Source organism: Notamacropus eugenii, chromosome 3 (assembly GCF_028372415.1).
Source record: "Notamacropus eugenii isolate mMacEug1 chromosome 3, mMacEug1.pri_v2, whole genome shotgun sequence".
NCBI lineage: Eukaryota > Metazoa > Chordata > Mammalia > Diprotodontia > Macropodidae > Notamacropus > Notamacropus eugenii.
The window spans coordinates 387,684,132-387,700,951 of record NC_092874.1 but is presented as its reverse complement, the minus strand read 5'-3'; the positions used below and the strand labels follow the sequence as shown (position 1 = coordinate 387,700,951).

The window sequence follows — 16,820 nt, the reverse complement described above, 5'->3', positions numbered from 1 at the left end:
TACCCGCCTCGCCCCTTCTTCTACCTGGATTTAAAACGAAACCAAAAATAAGTAATTAAGACCAAACCTTGGGAAACAAATTCCCTCACCACCACCCCCAACCCAAGGCTAAATGACCAGACGTGTAGCCAGTCAACATGCCTTTGCCACTACCTAACATTCTAAGGAATCGGAAGCCATGCTTCAGGCCTTTGAGGTTTGAAAGGAGGATCATGGTGAAAGCCTAGCCATGGAGCTGACCCCTCTTCTGGCCTTGTGCCCTGTGCAGCTGCTCCCTTGACAGTTGCCTGCTTCCACTATTGCTTAAGGCTCTTTGGGAAAGTTCAGATAAATCAGAATTCTGGCATCACTGAGATGTGAGTGCCTGGGAAATCACTGTCAGGCAGGCTGTTCTCTTACATTTACGGTAAGCTTTTAGTTTTATTTCAAGCAGAATAAAAATGAGGAACCACTTAGTCATTAGGTCCTTCTAGTTAAATGTATTAAACACACACACACACACACACACACACTTTCTCTCACACTCACACACATATACGCTAACATACTTTCTCACTCACACACACACACATGCACACACACACACACACACACACACACACACACATATGCACCCTCCTGCAAACTTTATTAAACACACATCAGAGAGCAGGCGTCTATAAGGGTCAAGACCCAAGGAAGAAGCCTTACCTCCCCTGTCACTCTCCCCAGGGTAATCAAAAGGAATACTTTTTAAGAACAACACTTTGAGAAAATGTCACTCTGCTGGGTCGGAATTCATCACATAGCCCTCCACAGCAGCTATAATCTTTAATCATCCGGAGCAATCAAAACAGAAAAAAAAGCCAAATAGCGTTGCAGGATGTGGCTCAGTGCTGGCTCAGGGTGAAATGCCCCGTCACTGCAGTGACGGGAGCTGGAAGCTTGGGAGCAAAGAGCTGGGGTTCCGCCAATCCTGTCACCTTCAGCTGCCACCCACTCCCTAGATAGATGGTTCTATAGTAATAATGATGAGAACTTACTCAATATAGTCCTTTTCAGTTTACATTGTGCTTCCCTAAGAAGTAATCCTGTGAAGTAGGGAAGGCAAAAGGTTCTGTACCCATTTTACAGATGGAGATCTAGGCCTGCTTTCATGCCATGTTCTGTGCTAGAGGAAGAGATCCTATCTGCAAGAATTGTATAGTCTCGTCATACAAACCAAATGCCACCAGTGCCAATTACAATGTGGCACAGAGACCTAGATTCCTTAAAGACTACTTTCTCCAGGAAGAGTTTTAAAACAGACTTCAAGGAGATTTTCCTTCCTATCCAGAGACTTCACTCCATCATCCTCCCTTCCCTCTCCCGTTCACGTTACAAGTGAGTGATGAACATGAAACCCCATACTTAGGATAAGCTTTTTGAGAGCAGGGACAGTTTCATTATTGTCATTGTTTTGACAGCTGAGGTTTGGGGTAGTGTCCTATGTGCCTGGCACATAGTAAGCACTTACTAAATACTGTATGAATTTAAATAGAATTAAGTAAGTCTTTATTCCTGGATGTGGCTTTTGCTACGGTTTCCTATGAGTTTGTAGCATTGTCCTTTGAATTCGTATTTTTGGCTCTTCATCTAAGAACTGAGAGCAACAGAACTAGAAAGTGGAGGGGGGCACCTTAGAGATTATCTGGATTCCATTCCCCTCAACCCACTTCCGCACACACCCTTGTTTTTATGGAGATGAAAATTAAAGCCAGAAGCTAAGAGAGGGGAAATGCCATGCCCAGTCATACAATGAGTCAGTGGCAGAGCTCAAAATCCAGGTTTTCTGACTTCAGTGGTCCATGCACTGCCCAGGAGAATCAGTGGTCACGAATTGGAAGTCTCAACACTGGAACCAAGAGCATCCAATGCTACCCATGTTGAAATCTGTATTCACAGATTTGACTCCTGCTGTGACAATCAAGTATAGGTTAGCTAATAATTAGCTATGTGATGCTGGACAATTTACCTTTCTTATCTCTAGTCCTCAGTTGCCTTAACTGTAAAATGAAGGGCTTGGACCAGATGTCTTTTAATTAGGGTCCCTTCCAGCTCCAACATGAATTACGATCTATTAATTATAAATTGTGCGATTTGTGTGCTTTGCTACATGAGGATAAGCTTTTCTGTACTCTGAAGAGGGATAGGTTTAAACTGTGTCATCAGAGCTTTAGAGTAGGTCTCGAGACCGAAATGCATTTCTGATCTCACTGATTCAGGGGTTCCCTCTAACAGTGTAGATTTTGCAATCCATGCCTGCCCATCCTGTGAGATTCTTGTCTACATTCTCCCCAAAACCCACCAGCCCAACAATTTGAATGCCTTCTTCTCCAACTCCTTCTCCCTCATGATATCACGAGAAGGTGAAGTGGGTTCATTTTATTTAATCGTAATTTTTCTTTAATGAAAAAGTTTTATTACTGTTTTTAAAAATATTGCTCTCATTCTTCAAAGACTTCCTTTCCCCTGTGTCAAACCTTTCCTCATAACAAAGTAGAGTTGTTTTGCTTAATAAATAAAATTTGTTTTGAGAAATAAAATTCATTTCCCATGGCTGACAGTGTATGTCACATTCTGCTCCAAGAGTTGACCACCTTTCTGCCAAGAGATTGGAAGTTTTAAGTTATGTCTTAAGGAGCATTGCTTGCCAAGGGAGAATGGTTAGACCCTGTTGATAGAGAGGCATTGTAGAATTTCCCTTTCTAGGGATACTTGGAAGTGAAGTTCATTCTCAAGAAAGATATATGTCTGCACTGGTAAAGAAGCTGCATAGAGTAGCCCTGCAAGTTCCTTGTGTAGTTATGTTATTGATATCTGCCTGGCCCTTGGCTAGATTGTGAATTGGGAGAATTTGCTCCTAAAATTTGCTCTTTCTGCCTTTTGCAGGACCCTTCCCGCAAAAATATCTTCAGGTCAACAGTGACCTCCATATTCTGTTCTTCTTATCAAAACCTGCTCCCAGGTAAGGATTTTATATCAGTCATTTCTACTTTAGTGTAAATAAGTTCAAGTTTCTGTGGTCTCTCTCCTAGGGTGCCTTTTGGTTTCTCAACTGAATTCAGAATAAAAAGCTTTTTGTCTCTTCTTAAAGGCATTAGCCAACTGTGTAAGAGAGGTATTTTTGGCTACTTAATTCTGCCCAAAGATAAAGCCAGTCCTGCGTGTGTGGTTTCCTAGAAGGCAAAAACTACCAGCATAGTGGGAGAAAAAAGACCTGGACATGATGTCATGAGTAGCTTGGGTCCAATCTGTTTCTGTCACTGACTATGTGAACTCACGCAGATGTCTTCCCCGTTATGGGCCTCAGTTTCCATTTTTGTCAAATGACCACATTGGACTAATTTCTGAGGTCTCTCTTAGTCTCATATTCCTTTTTGGTTTATTTTGTAAAAACCTCCAAATCTTTATTCATTGAGAGTCTCTTTGTATAGGACACTGTGCTGAATTAGCTCTGCACAGAGAGGGGGGACAGGCAATCTGCACTGTGATTGTGTAAGTGAAGCTAATGGGTGGTGAAGAGACCAGAGGACTCTCACTGAGAGCATCAGCCCCTGTTCTCTTTGGTCCTCAGCACTGGCATTTGGGTGAGATCCCGTGAGAGACAGGGGTTTGTTGAAGACTGTTGAGGGTAAACTATCTGGCGATGGCAAGAGGCTGTTCCCATAACCCAGGATTAAAATACACGTTGTCATTGCTTTCACATCACATAGATCTGTTCCAGCCAGATCTGTTTATAAGTGGATTTCAGTAAAACAAATGCTATTTTCCTGTTGATATCCATAATAAAAGCAGATGCCTTCTTTGCTGAAAAGTAATGAAAAGACCAACTTGAAAACCCAGAGGCTTAGGATGGCAAAAAGCTCTTTGGTGGGTTATGTATCGTACTGGGATGCTTCTAGGTATTGAATTCCTTGCTCAGCAATTTTATCTTTCCTTTGCTGCTGTATTTGATGAAATTCTGTGAAGCAGCTAAGGTATAGAGTGGAGGGAGTTGGAATGGGGTGGGGAGGCAGGTGGGGGGCATGCACAAAGGACTTGAGTTCAGATCCTAGCTCTTCCACGTACTACTTGTGCAATATTGAACAAGTCATTTAGGGTCCTTGAACTTCAGGTTCCTGATGTGCCAAAAGAGAAATCTGGACTAGAAATCCTCTGAGGTTCCTTCTAACTTTTAAGTTAAGATGCTGTGACCTTCCTACAACCCCTTTCCAGGACTAAAATAATTATGAATATTACCAATCTAATAGAGCCATAGAGCTTCTCAATCTAATACTGAAATAGTAATAGTAATTATGGATACTCTCAATCTAATAGAGCTATAGAGCCCTATCTGATACATAAATAGTAATAGTAATTATGTATATTCTCAATTTAATAGAGCTATAAAGCTTCCCAATCTAATAAATAAATAATAGAACTTTTCAATCTAATAAAGCTAATAGAGCTGGGTGACAATATCAGATTCTTTGTCTAACGCATGGAGGTATTTTGGCTTGAGGATTCAGATTCTCTGATGTGAATTAATTCCTTGATTTTTTTTTCACTTTGGGAATTTCCAAATTCCAGATACATTTTCCAGTTACAGAAGATCATAGACTTAGAGCTGAAAAGGACCTCAGAGAAAGTCTTGTCCATTTTACAGATGAGAAAAATGTCGAGAAGATGAAGTAACTTGACCAAAATCACTTAGAATGAGGGATGCTTGTGAAGATTTCAGGTGTTCTTTTTCAGTCTGAGCTTTGGAACCTAAAATTATCTCCACCTGTGCCGATCATTTCCCGCCTTAGAGACAAATCACTAGATGCAATAAGATGATCTCATTTTGGGTTGGTTCTTGGAACTGAAATTCCCCCCTTGGGGTGAGGTGGAGGAGTAGGGAGGCAGGAAGAGGACTTAAAAGAAAGCCTTCATTTTCAGTGTGTTTATTTCAGTTTTTCCTCATTATAAAGTACTCAGAGAGGCTGAGCATGTGAAATGTGGAAAACGTGATTACACAAGAGAGAGATTTTTCAGAAAGGAAAAAAACCAACGCATCAGAGATCCTAATATTGCTACGATTTAAATAAAAAAGTTAGAGATCAAAACACAAGTGGGCTGCAAGCTTGAAAACTTCCCTGCCAAACAGTAGCAGGCGTGAAAAAAAAAAGCTGGTGAGAAAATACACACACACACACACACACACACACACACACACACACACACGACAAGCCCATGTATACAGATAGAAAGACACACCTCTCCCTCCCCCCTACCCCCCACGCAGAGAAGCCCAGAGAAATGTGGGGCATGAAGGCATTTCTAATTAATTTATCAGTGGTTTTGCCTGTGAACACCTTGGGGGAGGGACTCAGGCTTTAGTGGGGTCAGCAAAGCCTAGCACCTGGTCTCTGAGCTCTGTGAATAATCAACACTGCTTCCCCCGGCTGGGAGCATGTTGTTTAAACTTAAGAGTTACTCTGCTGACATTCCCAGGGGCATCTCAAATGTTCTCTGCACCAAAAAGGACTTATGTAGCCAGTCAAGGCACTCATTTCAGTCTGTTGGAGCTGAGCCCTTAGGATTTAATTCAATCACCCATGCATTGGGATATCATCAGTTATCACCCATCTCTGCATTCCTATCTTTGTTCTGTAAATGAGAGTTTTGAGAGCTCAAGATTTTTCTGCCTTGGGCCTGAAATGGTCTTTATGGCAAGAATTACTCCATGTAGATAGTTAAGAAAAAGAGACATGGTTTAATCAGGAAAAAAGTCCCATGTTGGGGAGGGGGAAATGGCTTGCTGATCTCCTGAGGATCCTCTCAGTTCCCCCCAGTTTTGTAATTCTATTTTGTTCATATTCATGGGGAAGGAGCTGTCTGGTTCTCCAAATCTTCTGCTGAAGTGATACTAGGTGGAGAGCTGGGAGTCTCACCCTTTCATTTAATAGATGGAAAAATTACAACCCAGAATCAGTCAGGTAGTATCAGAGGTAGTATTTGGACCCAGGTCCTCTGACTCCAGAGCCATTATACTACTTTGGCATGACCTCAGGTCTGAAATTATTTGGAATTTGAACCTTCAGCCTGGAGAGTTTTTCATATAGAACTGATCATCACCAAAAAACCTTTGCAGTACTGTCTGTCTGAAAAGAATACACAGTTTCCTATCCATTCACAGGGCCTGAAGGGGTAAGATAACCATGGATTTAAAGTCAGAATGGGACTTTAAACACCCCAGGCTAATTGTTTAAGAGCTGGAAGGTACCCTAGAGGTCATCCAATGCAATTCTATTTTACAGGTAAGGAAACTGAGGCAAAGACTGATTTTTTTTTTTTTTTTTTTGCTCAAGATCATATAGCTAGTGTAGACCTGGTATTTGAACTCAGGCCCTATATTCCAAATACTGTGTCCTTTCCACTGTACCCATCCTTCCTCCATGACAATAATAATAGTACAGTCCTTTCATTATTTCATTTCATTTTCCCAACAGCTGTGAGATACGTAGGTCAGGGATCATTGTTTCTATTTTATCCACATTGGCATAGTGGATGGAGATCCAGCCTCTGAGAGCAGGGTACAATTTCTGTCTCTGAAACATAGTGATTGTCTGACCCTGGGCAAATTTCAGCTTCAGTGCCTGAGGCACCTAAGACAGACCTTTTCAACTTTTTTTGTCTTATGGTCTTGTTTGGCAGTCTGGTGAAGCCTCGGAGAATATTTTTAAATATATAAAGTAAAATATATGGGATTAAAATGGAAACCAAAGGTTAGTAAAAATAAAGGTATAACTTATTTTCCTGAGTTCCCACTATCGATTCTTGGTTCTCCATTTCTGAAACTCCTGGTTGTAGAGGTGTTGATGAATGTTGGTGGATGGCGTTTCCTAACCTGAAGTTATGTCTACCAGTAAAATCGTAGACTGCCCACAATGGATGAATGAATGAAGGAATGATTGAATAAATAGCTAACATTTTTATAACATTTAAATATTTGCAAGGTACTTTTTGTATATTATCACATTTGATCTTCCTAGACCAGGGACCTGAAACTCAAAGAAGCTAGTGACTTGTTCAACAACCTTAAGCAGCTTGCTAAAAGCAGAACCAAAAATAGAAACCCAGATTAGGCCTAGAGTCTTGTTACTTCACTGAATTCTGGGGGCCTTAGGTTGGCATTCAGGAGTGAGGAAACCCACAAGACCCTTGGGGGTGGGAACCTGTGGCCTCAAGGCTGATTTGACTGATTGAGTCAAAAAGACACACTTGAGGACCTAGAGGGCCACATGAGACCACAAGGCCACAGGTTCTCTACCCCTTTGTATAGCCTATCTTTTCTTTCCTTAAATGTTCTCTCCAGGTCCCTCAGGCCACAGATACTAGAGAAAAGCCACTGGCAAAGAGTGGAACAATTGAGAAGAGAACTACGTGTGAGTGGGTTGAAGTTGGGGGTAGAAAGAAGGGAGGAAATCCCTCCTTGGGTTCTCTGGGAAAGTATCCCAAATGTGGGAGGTGTTTCTGCCAATCCGGCTGGTGTCTGGTGTCTGGGGAAGCAGAGTTACTGCTCATCTCCCAGTCAGACTTCCCAAACAAGCCACAGCTGACAGTGCTGAAGGGGGAGGTGATTTGGGTCAAGTCCCCTGGGGGATGTAAACACCTGAAAACCAGGCTCATTCCCCTATACTTATTCCTTGTTCCCTCCTGGGATAGCCAATTCTACCCAATAAAATTTCCAGATATTTCCCCCCAGACAGCACAGCCCTAAGAGATAAAGTCTCAATGGACTTGAGAGAAATGCAGAATTGCCGGAGGAGACTCAACCTGCTCTCCAATTTTATTTAACCCAAGTGACTGTTTGGTATTTAGCTTGAGAAATAGTTTTATTATTTAGACCAAGTAACAGAATTACTAGTTTGCTGCAACACTGAAGAACACTGAACCCGGAAATGTGCTTACACACTCCTATAATTGCCTGCGTATGAGCAGAAAAGGCCATTTTAGAAGAATTTTCGGTTTTATACTCTGCTGGCTTTGAGGTAGGGAAAAAGGGGGAGGTGAAGCATGGTACTGTCAGTCGGTAGCATTTAGTGATTCACCTCTCTGCTGCTGTCTCTCCCTCCCCTGGCACAATTTTCCCTGGGAATTCCCCCCTCCCACTTCCTGATTCATTAAGGATTGGGCTTTGTGACTTACTTAGCAGGTCACCTGTGGAACTGAAACTCCAAGGTGTTAGGGGAGACCCCATGAGTCACCTGTTCTCCTCAGGGAGAGAGGAGAGAATAGCATTTTCTTCGGGTCCATTTCCCTTGACAGTATCTGTTTCTGAGAAAGATATAAAACCATACTTGGAACTATAGGTGTGGGGTTAAGGCAGAAAGAGAAGGAATTCATAGAGTATGCAGGTTTTATTCCTCCCAAGGATTGGAAATCCCTTTAAATCTGGAGTTTTTAATCTGGAGTCCATAGATAAATTTAATGAATTTATATGGGGAAAATTACACATTTATTTTCATTGGCCTTTACCTGAAACTTAGCACCTCCTTTGATTATTAATTTCAAAAAATTTCTGAAAAGGGTCCATTTGCCTTACCAGATTCTTCAAGGAATTTTGGATACAACAAAGTCTAAAAGCCTCTGCTTTAAATAATGAGCCTGTAAAGGTACCAGGGACATAGTATTTAGCAAAAGCACAAAATGACTGTTTGCCACTTGTGCTTATGAAGTTTTAGGCACTTTCCAGGGCTGCCTTTATTTCTGATATTGTAACTCAGTCCCACTCCATTTTCTGGGAAAAACAGTTTATGGTAAGAAAGTTGTATGGCAAGAGACCAGAGGCTTAGAGGGAAGATCATGGGTCTGTGAATGGAGGGAGACCTGTGTTTAAAGCCTGTTTCTGATATGTATTAGTTATGTGTCTGTTGGCAAGTTACTTAATCTCCCTGAGACTCAGTTTCCTTAAATATAACATGGGGAATAACAGACTTGGTGAGATAGGATCTAAGATTGGAATATAACTTTGGAAAGATATACCTTAGACGTGTGTGTGTGTGTGTGTGTGTGTGTGTGTGTGTGTGTGTGTGTGTGTGATAGATCATTTGTTAAGATATACTCACTGAGGAGATACAGGAACTGGAGTGGGGTGGGGTGAGAGAAGCACTGTCAAGAGCATTTGAGTGAGTGTAGGTCAATAGAAGCAAAAACCAAAGGGATACTGTCATTTGAAGACTACTACAAACCACCTGGATGGAAAGAAGAAATAGATGAGTGGTCTGAGAAATAGACACTGGCATTGAGTAGAAATGGGGGCTTCTTAGCCAGACATTTACTGGAGTTCTTTCTCTGCCCAAGGTAGGGCAGTTAATGTTCTCAACTCACCATAATCATAATCATTTCATCCATGGGTCAAATCTAACAAGATAAAATTTGAAGAATGAATGAAGGCAAAGTCTTACACAGGCTCAAAAAAATCAATTTCAGTCAGTCAACTAGTATTTTCTCATTGCCTACCATGTGCCATGCACTGACAAATAAGGAAAAGTATGGCTGGCCATCAGTTGATCTGAAAAAGCTCTCAGATTTGGGTTGATCATATATATCCCTGTTGTTGTTCATTCGTCTTTCAGTCATGTCTGACTCTTCATCACCCCATTTGGGGATTTTCTTGGCATAGACACTGGAGTGGTTTGCCATTTCCTTCTCCAGCTCATTTTACAGATGAGGAAAATGAAGCAAACAGGGTGAAGTGACTTGCCTACAGTGATAAGCTACTAAGCGTCTGAGGACAGATTTGAACTCAGGAAGATGAGTCTTCCTAGCTTCAGGTGTAATGCTCTATCCACTGAACCACCTAGCTGCCCATGTGTATCCATTGGGCTTCATCTATATCAACAGTGTAGGATGGAAGCAAAAAAAAAAAAATAGAATGCAATGTTTGGCTGCATCAAGATATTTGGTCTCCAGGTCTAAGGAGGGGGTAGTCTATCTGGACCCTTCTCTGGCCAGGCCACATCTGGAATACTGAATTCAGTTCTAGGCACCACATTTGAGGATGGGTATTGATAAGCTGGACAGCATCTGAAAGAAGGCAATTAGGCTAATGGGAGGTCTTGAAATTATTCCATATCATTGGAGAAGCTGGAAAGATTTAGTTTAGAAAAGGGAAGACTTGGGTGAGGGTGGGGAACATGATAGTACTGCATGATATATTCATGAAGGGCTGTCTTCAGCTTGATCCCAGAGGGCAGACCTAGGAGCCTTGGATAAAGGAAGCAGATGTAGGCTTAATATAAGGGAAAACTTCCAAACAGTTGAAGCTATCTCAAAATATAAAAGGTTGCCTTAGAAAATAGTGGGTTTCTCCTCTGAGAATAGGCCAGATGACCACTGGTTGGGTATGTTGTAGAGGAAACCTTTATTCTGGTATGGATTGGATCTCCAAAGTCCCATCTGATTCTGAATCTTTGAGTGCATGATACTTGGAGTACTGACAGAATGCCGTAGAAATCTGAGTAATCTGACTAATTTTGACTCCTTCCTCCATCCCCATGCCAAAACCATGGTACAGCAAGTGCCCTGAACTTGGAGTCATAGTACCCAAATTCAAATTCTGGCTCTGCCACTTTCTATTGGTGGGATGCTAGCCAAGTCACCTTAAACTACCCATGCTTTAGTTTCCTCGTCTATAAAATGAGAGGCTTGGAGCTTATTTGCCTCTGAGATCCCTTCCAACTCTAGGTCTCTGGTCTTTTGATATCCTAATCCTATGAAGTCTGTTGTTTTTTTGTTATGAACTGTTCTCTTTGCCAGATGGATGTGAAGGAAGTCCCTAAACTTACAGAGAGTGATAGATGTTGGTTCGTGGCCTTCTTGTAGGTTGGTGATTGAGTTGAATTGGGTTGATTGTGTTTTTGAGGAGAGGGTGAGAGGACTCCTGAGCCCTTTTTGACCTTGGGAAGATTTTCTTTGAAATGTTGGCATTGATTTCTGGAGGCATTCTGAGTGTGAATTCATAGCCCTAGGTCTGGCCAGCTGGAAATCAAATCTGTGGGTCAAACGAACTAGGAAAACAAAACTCTATTGCTCCCATCCATATTTGGAGCAGAAAGTCAGGTTTGTAGCTGGTCACTGAATTGGCAAAAGTGACATTTACAAATCAGCAAACAGCCTTCACAATTTTTTTATGGTTTACTTGGATTTTACTCATTTATTTTTGAAGTTTTATTGATGTTCTTTGGGGTTTTTTTTAAATCTAACAGTCATTTCCTGTTATGCCTCTGGGCCTTTGATAGGATAGGATTTAGAGGATACCCTCTCTGGCATCATAGATATAGAGCTTGGGGCTTTGTAGGTCATCATATTCAAATGCCCTCCCAATTTAATAAATGAGGAAATTGAGATACAGAATGATTGAGTAACTTGCCTAGTTCATACAACTAGTGTCTAAGGCAAGATTTGAATCTAGGGCCTCCTGACTGTAGTCCAGTGGTCTATTAAAATCTTCATTTGGACCCTGTGCTCCTAGCCTTAACCTCTCCCAGTTTCAGTTTCCTCACCTATAAAAGGAGGGTAGTGAAGTTGGTGGCTTCCATGATGCTTTATATGATCTTATCTATCCTAAAAACCCTATGATGAAGACAAATGCTTATGCAGTACCAGTGGATAAAGGGATTGTATCCAACATCTTATCCAACATTCCATACCCATTGGCCCTCATCTCTCTATGGCTACTCTGCATTTTTAAAACAAAAGCTAAACATGCTTTTCCTCTCACACACTCCAAAATCAACAGAGGGACCTCTTTGGTCCACAAAGTCTTTGGACTCCATGCCTGACCTAGACACCTAGACTCTTGTCTCCATGCCATGCTTCCTATAACCCCTGCAGATACCTCCTCCAGCCCCATACTCTACTCCTAGGATCTGGTGATCAGCTGGTGCAAACTGCATCCTGCTACAGGGAGCCCAGAGAGGTCTGTCAATAAGGTCTTAGCTCTCTTGACAGTCTGTGAGAGTCTTTCCTGTCCCACTCCCTGGAGCCTGAATAGGACACTCAAGTTATCCTGTCAGGTTTGGGATGGGGGACAGGGATGTAGCATCTGGTGTCTGGCTTGAGATGGAAAGGCATGACATCTGGTGTCTGGTTTTAGGATGGGGAGGGGACATGGCATCTGGTGTCTAATTCAGGGATATGAAGACATGACATCTGTCTTCACATATTTGAAGGACTCTCTTGGAGCAAAGAGATACTGTCTTGTTCCATGTGGTTCTGCAGGAAAGGAACTAGGACCAACAGGTGGAAGTTAACAAAGAGACAGATTTTTAGGGAAGGAAATGAGTTTAAGCACCCACTAGGCCAGGTGCTAACTGCTTTACAAACATTATCTCATCTCTCACAGCAACAGTGTGAGGTAGGTATTATTATTTGCAGTTGAGGAACCTGAAACAAACATAGGTTAAGTGACTTGCCCAGGCTCACACGGCTAATAAGTATCTGAGGACAGATTTGAACTCAGGTCTCACAGACTTCAGGACTGTTGAGCCACATAGCTGTCCTGCAATATAATGATTCTTTTTAGCTCTATATTAGAAACTTCCTGATCAGTAGAACTGTCCCAACCATAGAATTTGCTGCTTTCAGAAATGGTCAGATCCCTGCCACAAGAAATCTTGAGGAGCAGGCTTGAATCTGGTTCCATTGCTATCAGTGGGGCTGGCTGGCCCACAATAAGATTGTGAAGTGGGGCTCCCTCCCATAGTCCTTCTAGGCTTCCAGTGTCACTGGACTGAAAAGCATGCATCAGGGAAACCATGCTGTGGGAAACTATGTCACACAAAAATGGGTAAGAACCCTGGGTCTAGTCCAACTCCCTCATGTTATAAATGAAGAAACTGAGACTCAAGGAGTTTAGGTGACTTGCCCAAAGTCATACAGTTACTAAGTGTCTACAGTAGGATTTAAATTCAAAGTCTTCCTGACTCCAGCAATCTGTCCATGGTACCAATCTGCCTTTGGGTTAACTGAAAGGAATCTCCAATGATTTACTTAATAATGGTTTACTTTCATCCCATATGATGAATGTGTAAGAGATGTATTAGGAAATAAAGGACATCACACCATATGAAAAGCTGCCTGCCAGTTAAGGCTTCCTAGTGTCCCTGGGGAGTAAAATGCTCTACAGTATGGTTCCTAGCCACCTTCAGACAATTCTTATTCTCCTTCATCACCACATTCCAGCCAAACTGTTTTCCTGAACTCTTCCCTCCATGCTTTTTCATGCACTAGTCCCCATGCCTAGAATGCATTCCTTCTTCAACCCTCCTTCTTAGGATCCCTAGCTTTTTCAAGGCTAAACTCAAGTAGAACCTTCTAGCCAAAGCCTTTCCTGATCCTCCAAATTGCTTGAAATTACCTTGCATTTACTCATAAATGCTGTATTCCCCTATAGAGCATAAGCTTCCTGAAGTCAAGGACTGCTTCATCTTTATCTTTATGTGTCCAGCACCCATTGCTCTTGATGGGCACTCAAGAAACATTGAAGTGCTTTGAATTAAGTTGATCTGAAGAATGAGCTCCTCTCAGTAGGTTAGTGTTTCCCAATTTCTGTATCCTGTGGCACCTGGGATCACAGAAATTTAGAGTGGGAAGAGGCCTTGGCAGTCACCTGCTCCAACCAGTACCTGAAAAGAATCCCTTAACGCTATTGACCTGACTGATAATTACAAATAATTATCTCGTCTCTGTTTAAAAACCTCTAGGTGAGCGGTGAACTCACTGCCACAGCTAGGTGCTACAATGGATAGAACCTTGAGTCCAGAGTCAGGAAGACTGGAGTTCAAAATCCAGCCTCAGATACTTCCTAGCTATGTGACACTGGACGAGTCACTTAACCTTTGTCTGCCTCAGTTTCCTCAATTGTAAAATGGAAAAAATTATAGCACTTACCTCATAGGATGACTGTGAGGATCAAATGAGCTCATTTTTTTTGAAATCCAAGTGTAAGTATATTGAATTTCGTCTTGTTAGATTCAGCCCAACGTTCTAGCCTGTCAAGATCTTTTGGGATCCTATCTCTCCTGTCTGTCTCTCCTATATATCATTTCCCAAATCATTGATAAAAATGTTAAATAGTGCCAAAGGCCAGCACAGAGCCTTGGGGCACTCTGCTGCAGCCCTTGTATGACCCTTTTACTCTGTGCCTTGTGAGTATGTGGGTAGAAGTTCAGCAAGAAAAACTGTACAAAGCAATATTTACCTCCCAAAACCATTAAATTGTGTATCAATAAATCAATTTGAGGTGATAGGAAAATCAGCTTATTTTTCTCTGAAAGTCCCTTTGTCCATGTTTATCCTATGGAGTACCCCATAAACCTAAGCTCCCTGGACCATCTTTCATGGCTTTTAGCAATATGTTTAAAGCCCTAGTGTTATGAGGCCAAGTCACTGGAAAACATGGATATGGATGCATAGAGTAAATGAGTCTCAGAGCTGGAAGGGACTGGAAGGATCACTTACTTCAATCTCAAATTTTAGATTGGCAAGTTGAAGCCTATAGAGGCTAGGTTCAAGGACACCCAATGAATGAGTGACAGGTGAGACTAGCACTCAGGATTCCTGACTTCTAGCCCTTACATCATCCTTCTTGAAATTATGTAGCATTGGAACAGGGCATGCCAATCAGGAATGAGGGGAGAGGAAGCAAAACAGGTAGGATGCTAGAAGATATTAGAATACTGAGATGTTAATTAACTTGTCTGTAAAGGTCAGGGGTCAAGTCTAGTAGGTCAAGTAGCTGGAATCAGGATTAGGATCTCTGGCTCAAAGACTAGAGAGACAGCATAGTGCAATGGAAGGAGCCCTGACCCTGAAGCCAGAGGCCTTGAGTTCAAATTCTGCTCTGATGTTTACTACCTATGTGACTTTGAGTAAGTCACTTAATTTTCCTGGGCTCCTTTATCTTCCTCTGTAAAATGAGTGAAGTGGACGAGATGGCCTCTAGGTGGTGCAGTATACAGAATACTGGACTCGGAGCCAGGAAGACTGAGTTCAAATCCAGCCCCAGACACTTACTGTATGTATGAACCTGAGCAAGTCACTTAACCTCTGCATGCCTCAGTTTCCCCAACTTTAATAACAATAACAATAATACTTTTAGCACCTACCTCCCAGGGTTGTAGTGAGGTTTAAATGAGATAATACTTTTAAGTGCTTAGCATAGTATCTGGCACCTAGTAGGTACTACACTATGTAAGTGCTAACTCTGCAGTTCATCTAGAGAGAGCTGTGATCCTGTGACTGAGAAATAAAATTCAGAGACACAAGCAGAGAGTCTGAATAACTTAGCACTGTGTATTAAGCATAGTGTCTGGCACATAGTAGGCACTTAAATACTAGTTGACTGACTAAAGGTCAGGATCTAGGTAAGGAATCTGAAGAACGGTCATGGAACACTATAAGGAAATGCTCTCCAACCTTTCCTGAGGTCTGTCCCAAATAAGAAATTGAATGCTCGGCTTGCTCCCTATATAATCATTAGCCTACTGGATACTTTAGGAGCTCAGGTGGGGTCCATTGTCCCCTGATTCAAAGCTTTCAGCTTCTGTCTCCATCTTTCCTCTTCCCAGTTCCCCGAATTCCTTCTCACGGCTGAGACAGGTTAAGTCTAGCAAAGAATACATTTACAAGGACAGAAGAAATACATAAATAATTCAGCAGATGCAGAAGGTCAGGAAACATGGAAGTTTCTGACCAGAACAGCTTCTGATCAGCTATATAACTTGCTAAATCTATCCTTTATCCTTTCCTTCTTCAAAATGCAGTTTCACTGATGTAGGTGCTCTGTCTGTCGAAGCAGATCCCAGTCCCCCCATGCCTTAGTAGCTTATCCTCATCAGTTTCAGGGGCTGAAATAAATCTATCATTATTCTCCATGTCACCTAACCTTCTGACAGTAAACGAACCTCTCTTGAGTTTGATGAGGTTGATCTGTCAACAATGGACACAGAATCTAACTAATCGAGAGAAGTTTCATTCCTTTTCTGTGTATTCCTACTGCCTAGCTTCAGTTTCTGAGCACACAGTAGGTGCTTGGTAAATGCTTGTTGGGTGACTGATTGATCTTGGCCCATGACTGAACTCTTTTCCAGCTTTGTAGGATTATCCAGAGATCGCCATTTGTTGGCATAGCAACCAGGGTCATCTTTTCATTATTATAAGGCATCAGAATGGAATTTAATAGGGGAAAAAAATCTTATCTTTTTTTGGCGGGGGAGGAGGGACAGGGACTTTGGATCTTCGACTTCACTGGTATAAGAAATTTCCTTCACTGATAGAGATCAGCAGTTCGTGTCATTTGTAGTGTTATAACTACAATAACTTATCAATGGTTATTCAGTTAATATCTGTCAGAATCAACACTTGAACCCAGGTCATCCCAAGATTTCTCCAAGGCCAGCCTTCTAGTCAAGACAACACACTGTCTTTCAACTTTTTCTTTAGTCTAAGCTAACAGATTTATTTAATGCTATAAGATTTTCAAAGCACTTTACCCATATGAACTCATTTGATCCTCCCACCAGACTTGTGAGGTACATTATTATCATCCCCATTTTATAGAGGAAGAAAGCAAGGCTGAGATAGGTTAAATGACTTGACACACAGGGTCACACAGCTAGAAAGTGTCTGAGGCAGGATTTGAACTCAGGTCCTCTTGACTCCTAATTCTAGCATTCTGTCCATCCTGCCTCTCCCCAAGACCTTGACACATCTTGAATAGCTTTCACTATAATTCCTTAGGTTCTGGAGCTGCTTGCAGATACCAAAAT

General features: G+C 41.8%; 1 protein-coding gene across 2 annotated transcripts in view; it reads left to right on the top strand.

Annotated features, from left to right (window-relative positions):
* Nucleotides 1-16,820, top strand: part of ELFN1 (extracellular leucine rich repeat and fibronectin type III domain containing 1) — a 189,579-nt gene that overhangs the window by 15,073 nt on the left and 157,686 nt on the right. Inside the window, exon 3 of one of the 2 annotated variants that reach the window (XM_072597722.1) lies at nucleotides 2,911-2,986. The gene's annotated coding sequence lies outside the window, so the exon portion shown is untranslated. Of the gene's footprint in view, nucleotides 1-2,910; nucleotides 2,987-4,067; nucleotides 8,037-16,820 lie in introns of those variants that run through there. The other variant, XM_072597724.1, reaches the window with a different exon arrangement.